This window comes from Staurois parvus, unplaced genomic scaffold, assembly GCF_062004578.1.
Source record: "Staurois parvus isolate SC_StPar_1 unplaced genomic scaffold, SC_StPar_1.0 ptg001023l, whole genome shotgun sequence".
Lineage (NCBI taxonomy): Eukaryota > Metazoa > Chordata > Amphibia > Anura > Ranidae > Staurois > Staurois parvus.
This window is the reverse complement of record NW_028318819.1, coordinates 60,930-69,779: the sequence shown is the minus strand read 5'-3', so window position 1 is coordinate 69,779 and position 8,850 is coordinate 60,930.

Genomic DNA, 8,850 nt, shown 5'->3' with positions numbered 1-8,850 from the left:
TCCCACTCCTCTCTCCCTTTCTTCCACCCACCCCTCCCTTCCTTTCTTACACCCACTCACCCCTCCCCTCCTTCCTCCCACTACTCCCTTCCTTCCACCCACCCCTCCCCTCCTTCCTTCCACCCCTCCCTTTCTCCCTTCCTTCCACCCACCCCTCTCTTCCTACCATCCACCCCTCTCTTCCTCCTTTCCTTCCACCCATCCACCCCTCCCTTCCTTCCACCCACCTCTCCCTTCCTTCCACCCACCCTTCCCTTCCTTCCACCCACCCCTCTCTTCTTCCCTTCCTTCCACCCACCCTTCCCCTCCCTTCCTTTCACCCACCCCACCCCTCCCCTCCTTCCTTCCACCCACCCCTCCCCTCCCTTTCTTCCACCCACCCAACCCTCCCTTCCTTCCACCCACCCCTCCCTTCCACCCACATACCCTCCCTTCCTTCCACCCACCCTTCCCACCCTCCCTTTCTTCCACCCAACCACCCCTCCCACCCTTCTCAACCTTCCTTCCACCCCTCCCTTCCTTCCTTCCACCCACCCCTCCTTTCCATCCACCCACCCCTCCCCTTCTTCCTTCCACCCACCCCAAACGTCAAAAGCCAAAAATAGCAGCTGTAAAAACGTCCCGTGTGCATGAGGACTAAACTTTACGAAAACATGAATGTAAAATATTGCATGTCAAGGATATGGAGTTATATATCTACCACTCAAAAAAACTACAAAAAAATCTGCCAATAACTGGGCCTGTCATATGAATGGATAATACTAATCAAAAACAACGACATCCCTGCTACAACTACAGATGTCAATCCTTTTACAAACACATCTAAAAACGACCTAAAATGTAAATCTATGTCTATAATACAGCATATAAAGCCATGTCCTTATTAGTATCTAACTGACAAATAAAAACACCGACATCTAGTGGACAATGTGCTAACTGCCACCCCATCAGTGAATATACACTCTCCGGCCACTTTATTAGCTCCACCTGTTCAATTGTTTGGTAACACAAATTGCTAATCAGCCAATCACACGGCAACAACTTAATGCATCTAGACGTGGTGAAGACGACTTGCTGAATTTCAAACCAAGCATCAGAATGGGGAGGAAAGGGGATTTAATTGACTTTGGACGTGGCATGATTGTTGGGGCCAGACGGGCTGGTCTGAGAAGTTCAAAAACTGCTGATCTACTGGGATTTTCACCCACAACCATGGCATAAAAACCAGCCTGAACAAAAAAATGGTGTTGGATTTGTCGGGGCATCCAAAAGAAATGTAACTATTTTACCCCCTAGTGCGGGGGGCATACTTATAAACTAATTTAGGTTCCTCTGGCAAAACACTCACCAACTGCTTACCATCTTTAAGGATAGTCCAACGTTTCTCGATAATCCCCTCCAGTTTTTTATGTTGGTGTCCAACACAAGAACTGTCTGCTTGTTCCCTTCAACTACCGCAGTAAAAGATGTTAATCGTTCATCTAAAATGCCTGGTCTGAAGTCCCTCAAGGGGTGCATTTAACCACTTCCTGCCTGGCCAGTGTTTTTGGACTTTTTTTTACTAAATAAAACTCCATTTTTTGGGGGAAAAACACAAACGTGGAAAAATGCCGCTAAGCGTGGGAAACCGCTGCAAAACGCAGCTAACCACTAATGCAAAATGACTGCCGGGCGAGCCTCTCGTCCCTCCGGGAGGACGTCATATGATGTCCTTCCTGGATCGCACCTTGTGCGTGCCCACAGGGCCGCGCTGTTGTGAGATCTATCACCAGCCATGTACCTCGTACACGGCCAATGACAGATCTGCGTACCAGCCCCATTGCCAATACCATGTGACCTGCTGTGACCAATCACAGGAGGTCACATGACAGTTGTATACAAAGGATGGCTTCCTTTCATGCCATCCATTGTATACAAGGGTGTCTTGCTGTGAATGGTCACAGTGATCACATGCACAGGCTGGCCCAATCACAGCCCACCTGTGTCATGTGATTAGCCATGGCCAATCACAGCTAATCACAACAAAAAAACCTAAATGAATTGATTTTATTCAATTAAATGCTTGCTTATAGCAAAGAAATTCTTTGCTATAAGCAATCAAATTGTGTAAAGAAAAAAAAATAATACTGATCACTTCCCCAAAGTAGTACAATGTTACTATGGTAACATTATACTACTTTGGTCATGGTGTAATATGAAAAAAAAATCTTCAAAAAAGAGAAAAAAAATGTAATAAAAAAAAAAAAATAAAACATTGAAAAAAATTATCAAATTTTTTTTTCCTACTGTCATCAGTCAGTGTCCCTGATCACCGCAACACCAGTTATATGATGGCGCTGTACTGCACTGGTGACAGTATGTAAAAAAAAACAAATTGTAAAAATAATTTTTTAATTTCTTAATTTTCCGAAAAAAATTACAACTTCCAAAAACTCGCCATGCCTCTTATAAAATACGTCGGACTGTTTACTTTGCAAAAAGGGGTAATTTGGGGGATATTTGTACTGTCCTGACATTTGGGGGATATCTGTACCGTCCTGACATTTGGGGGATATCTGTACTGTTCTGACATTTGGGGGATATCTGTCCTGTCCTGACATTTGGGGGATATCTGTACCGTCCTGACATTTGGGGGATATCTGTACTGTCCTGACATTTGGGGGATATCTGTACCGTCCTGACATTTGGGGGATATCTGTACTGTCCTGACATTTGGGGGATATCTGTACCGTCCTGACATTTGGGGGATATCTGTACCGTCCTGACATTTGGGGGATATCTGTACCGTCCTGACATTTGGGGGGATATCTGTACCGTCCTGACATTTGGGGGGATATCTGTACTGTCCTGACATTTGGGGGATATCTGTACTGTTTTGACATTTGGGAGATATCTGTACTGTCCTGATATTTGAGGGATATCTGTACTGTTCTGACATTTGGGGGATATCTGTACCGTCCTGACATTTGGGGGGTATCTGTCCTGTTCTGACATTTGGGAGATATCTGTACTGTCCTGACATTTGGGGGATATCTGCACTGTCCTGACATTTGGGGGATATCTGTACTGTCCTGACATTTGGGGGATATCTGTACCGTCCTGACATTTGGGGGATATCTGTACCGTCCTGACATTTGGGGGGATAGCTGTACCGTCCTGACATTTGGGGGGATATCTGTACTGTCCTGACATTTGGGGGATATCTGTACTGTTCTGACATTTGGGAGATATCTGTACTGTCCTGATATTTGGGGGATATCTGTACCGTTCTGACATTTGGGGGATATCTGTACCGTCCTGACATTTGGGGGGTATCTGTCCTGTTCTGACATTTGGGAGATATCTGTACTGTCCTGACATTTGGGGGCTATCTGCACTGTCCTGACATTTGGGGGATATCTGTACTGTCCTGACATTTGGGGGATATCTGTACTGTTCTGACATTTAGGGGGATATCTGTACTGTCCTGACATTTGGGGGATATCTGTACCGTCCTGACATTTGGGGGATATCTGTACTGTCCTGACATTTGGGGGATATCTGTACTGTTCTGACATTTAGGGGGATATCTGTACTGTCCTGTCATTTGGGGGATATCTGTACTGTCCTGACATTTGGGGGATATCTGTCCTGTGCTGACATTTGGGGGATATCTGTACCGTCCTGACATTTGGGGGATATCTGTACTGTTCTGACATTTGGGGGATATCTGTACTGTTCTGACATTTTTGGGCCTCAAGAAATTAGATCGGCAGTCAATACTTCAGGATTGATCAATAATCAGATCTATACCATAGTTTGTGAGCTCTATAACTTTCTTACAGACTAAATAATAAACACTGATTTGGGTTATTTTCACCAAAGACATGTAGCAGAATACATCTCGGCCTAAATTTATGAAGAGCAATTATTTATTTGTAAACTTTTATAACAGAAACAAAGAAAAATGTGGGTTTTTTTTCAAAATATTTGGTCATTTTTTGTTAATTTAGCAAAAAATAAAAACCCCAGCAGTGATTAAATACCACCAACAGAAAGCTCTAGTTGTGTGAAGAAAATGCTAAAATTTTAGTTTGGGTACAATGTTGTATGACCGCGCAATTGTCATTCAAAGTGTGAGAGCGCTGAGACCTGAAAATTGTCCTGGGCAGGAAGGGGGTACAAGTGCCCGGTATGGAAGGGGTTAAGGTGTATCACAAGAACAGGGCCTACAACAGACTTTATACTGTATTTTCTCTAACCTTCTCAGTCCCCTAACAAGTGGAATACCGTCTAGAGGAAGGTATATATAAGGACTAGAGTGTTTGTGTTACTTGCTAAAGCAGCCAACCAGCCAGGAAACGGATGACATGGCCAATGTGATGGATACTGTCGTAGTGGAGAGGTGTACGCATGGCCCCTTCACTAGCGACTGGTTCCCCACATACACAGTGTACTTAGGGACCTAGCCTGGAGTCGCTGTAGCAATTTGGATCCGGACAATACACCCCTACCATTCAATTAATAGACCGATCATTTCTTTGTGAGGGGCAAACATTCAAAGTCAGCAGAGGAGCAAATACACATTTCCTTCACTGTACATGGGAGCCAGGAGGGAACATTATAGAGGGGTCAGAAGAGCACAGCACAGTACAGGGGGGCCAGGAGAGAACAGTATGGGGGAGCCAGAAAGGAACGTTATAGAGGAACCAGGCGGGAACAGTTTAAGGGGGCCAGAAGGGCACAGTATAGGGGGGCCAAGAGAGAACAGGATAAGGGGGCGAGAGGGGAACAGTATAGGGGGGCCAGGAGAGAACAGTATAAGGAGGTCAGAAGGGAACAGTATAGGGGGGCCAGGAGAGAACAGTATAAGGGGGCCAGAAGGGAACAGTATATGGGGGCCAGGAGAGAACAGTATAGGGGGGCCAGGAGAGAACAGTATAGGGGGGCAGGAGAGAACAGTATAAGGGGGCCAGAAGGGAACAGTATATGGGGGCCAGGAGAGAACAGTATAGGGGGGCCAGGAGAGAACTGTATGGGCGGGAAGGAGGGAAGAGTACAGGGAGGACAGAAGGAAACAGTATAAGAGGGCCAACAGGGAACAGTATGGGGGGTGGGGGGCAGGAGAGAATAGTATAAGTGGGCCAAGAGAGAATTACTGTATATGATGGGGGCAGGAGGGAAGAGTACAAGGGTGCCAGGAGGGAACAGTATAGGGGGCCAGGAGGGAACAGCTCAGTACAGGGGGGCCAGAAGGGAATAGTACAGGGAGGCCAGGAGACAACAGTATAGGAGAGCAGGAGGGAACATTGTAGAGGGGCAGGAGAGACAAGTATAGGGGAGCCACGAGAAAAAAATATAATGGGCAAGGAGGGAACAGTATAGGGGGGCCAGGAGAGAACAGTATAGGGGGGCCAGGAGAGAACAGTATAGGGGGGCTAGGATAGAACTGTATAGGGGGGCCAGGAGAGAACAGTATAGGGGGGCCAGGAGAGAACAGTATAGGGGGGCTAGGAGAGAACAGTATAGGGGGGCCAGGAGAGAACAGTATAGGGGGGCTAGGAGAGAACAGTATAGGGGGGCCAGGATAGAACTGTATAGGCGGGAAGAAGGGAAGAGTACAGGGAGGACAGAAGGAAACAGTATAAGGGGGCCAACAGTGAACAGTATGGGGGGGGGCAGGAGAGAATAGTATAAGTGGGCCAAGAGAGAATTACTGTATATGATGGGGGCTAGGAGAGAACAGTGTAGGTTTCACTGCATTCACTATATCTGGTCTCCCCGGACCCCGCATTCATAATATACACTCTCGATGGACCCCGCATTCACTATATCCGCTCTCCCAGAACCCCGCATTCACTATATCTGCTCTCCCCGGACCCCGCATTCACTATATCCACTCTCCCCGGACCCCGCATTCACTGTATCCGCTCTCCCCGGACCCCGCATTCACTATATCCGCTCTCCCCGGACCCCGCATTCACTATATCCGCTCTCCCCGGACCCCGCATTCACTATATCCGATCTCCCCGGACCCCGCATTCACTATATCGTCTCTCCCCGGACCCCGCATTCACTATATCCGCTCTCCCCGGACCCCGCATTCACTATATCCGCTCTCCCTGGACCCCGTATTCACTATATCCTCTCTCCCCGGACCCCGCATTCACTATATCCGCTCTCCCCGGACCCTGCATTCACTATACCCGCTCTCCCCGGACCCCGCATTCACTATATCCGCTCTCCCTGGACCCCGTATTCACTATATCCGCTCTCCCCTGACCCCGCATTCACTATATCCGCTCTCCCCGGACCCAGCATTCACTATATCCGCTCTCCCCGGACCCCGCATTCACTATATCCGCTCTCCCCGGACCCCGTATTCACTATATCCGCTCTCCCCGGACCCCGCATTCACTATATCCGCTCTCCCCGGACCCCGCATTCACTATATCCGCTCTCCCCGGACCCCGCATTCACTATATCCGCTCTCCCCGGACCCCGCATACACTATATCCGCTCTCGCCGGACCCCGCACTCACTATATCCGCTCTCCCCGGACCCCGCATTCACTATATCCGCTCTCCCCGGACCCCGCATTCACTATATCCGGTCTCCCCAGACTCCACATTCACTATATCCGCTCTCCCCGGACCCCGCATTCACTATATCCGCTCTCCCCGGACCCCGCATTCACTATATCCTCTCTCCCCGGACCCCGCATTCACTACATCCGCTCTCCCCGGACCCCGCATTCACTATATCCGCTCTCCCCGGACCCCGCATTCACTAGATCCGGTCTCCCCGGACCCCGCATTCACTATATCCGGTCTCCCCGGACCCCGCATTCACTATATCCGGTCTCCCCGGACCCCGCATTCACTATATCCGCTCTCCCCGGACCCCGCATTCACTATATCCGCTCTCCCCGGACCCCGCATTCACTATATCCGCTCTCCCCGGACCCCGCATTCACTATATCCGGTCTCCCCGGACCCCGCATTCACTATATCTGGTCTCCCCGGACCCCGCATTCACTATATCCGCTCTCCCCGGACCCTGCCTTCACTATATCCGGTCTCCCCGGACCCCGCATTCACTATATCCGCTCTCCCCGGACCCTGCATTCACTATATCCGCTCTCCGCGGACCCCGCATTCACTATATCCGCTCTCCCCGGACCCCGCATTCACTATATCTGGTCTCCCCGGACCCTGCATTCACTATATCCGCTCTCCCCGGACCCCGCATTCACCATATCCGCTCTCCCCGGACCCCGCATTCACCATATCCGCTCTCCCCGGACCCCGCATTCACTATATTCGCTCTCCGCGGACCCTGCCTTCACTATATCCGCTCTCCCCGGACCCCGCATTCACTATATCCGCTCTCCCCGGACCCTGCATTCACTATATCCGCTCTCCCCGGACCCCGTATTCACTATATCCGCTCTCCCCGGACCCTGCATTCACTATATCCGCTCTCCGCGGACCCCGTATTCACTATATCCGGCCCCCCACAGTACACAGAACATGGAAATGTAACTATTTTATTAAATATAAACTGCTAAATCCATTTTCCCATCAGTATATTCCCAGTAGTATGTAGTCTTGTGACTTCTATCAGTGTCCGGCAGAACACTGGTTAAATCTTGTAGGAGGAGTTTTCATTCTCCTCTGACTGTCCTATGATACTGCATGACCCCTTACCCTCTGTCTGGACAGTGCTGATTCTGTCTCTAGCCATACACACCAAACTGAGCATGCACAGAGTGCCCCCAAGGCTCTGTTCTATCAGCAGTAGAAAAAGGGGACAGTAGAAAAAGGGGAGGATCAGAGAAGACAGGATCAGACAGCCTTTTTACACAATGCAGAGGATTAACCCCTTAGGTTCCACAGGGAGTATAACAAGCATGCTTTACTGCATCTACAGACTGATTGCACTGGTGTGGGTTTAGTAACACTCTCAGTGTCATTTCTGTCTGCTGCCTCGTTCCTCAGCTATCACATATGACAGGTTTTCCTGACACCCAGAGATGCTGAAAGGGGGATACAACCAGTCCTTCTTTAGGGGGCCCGGGCATACAGGGGGGTCTGGACAGTGGGGGGTGGGGAGGGTAGGAATTGCAGAACGATGCCCTGTGCGGCTCTCTGCAGCAGGTGAAAGCTGGCTTCTCCCCCTCTCCCTCCCACCGGCTTTCAGCTGCTGGAGGGATAGGCACAGACCAGTGTTGCCAACCAATGGCGCTGCTTATCTGAGTGTGAGGGCGTGACTGCTGATAAGTTGCTCCGCCTCAAATCTGATACATTCCACGCAAAACCCCAAAAATGGACTGGACAAAATTATTGGCACCCTCCATGTAATATTTGGTAGCACACCCCTTGGAAAGAATTACTGAAGTCAATGGCTTCCTGGAACCATCAATGAGTTTCTTCCACCTCTCTACTGGACTTTTGGATCGCTCTTCTTCCTCCAACTGCTCCGGGTCTCTCAGATTGGAAGGTTCCTCTTCCCAACTGCTGTTCTGAGATCTCTCCACAGGAGCTCTATGGGATGGAGCTCTGGACTCATCGCTGGCCAGTTCAGTCCTCTCCAGTGCTTTGTCTGACCCCATTTCTGGGGGCTTTTTGATGTGTACTTTGGGGTCATTGTCCTGCTGGAAGACCCATGACCTCTGATGGAGACCCAACTTTCTGACCCCGGGACCCCAGAATTCTTTGATAGTCTTCAGATATCATAATGCCATGCACACATCCAAGACATCCCCTGTGACTGGAGGAACTGTGACCCCCCCCACCATGTGTGACTGGAGGGACTGTGACCCCCCCACCATGTGTGACTGGAGGGACTGGATTCTTTTCTTTAACCACC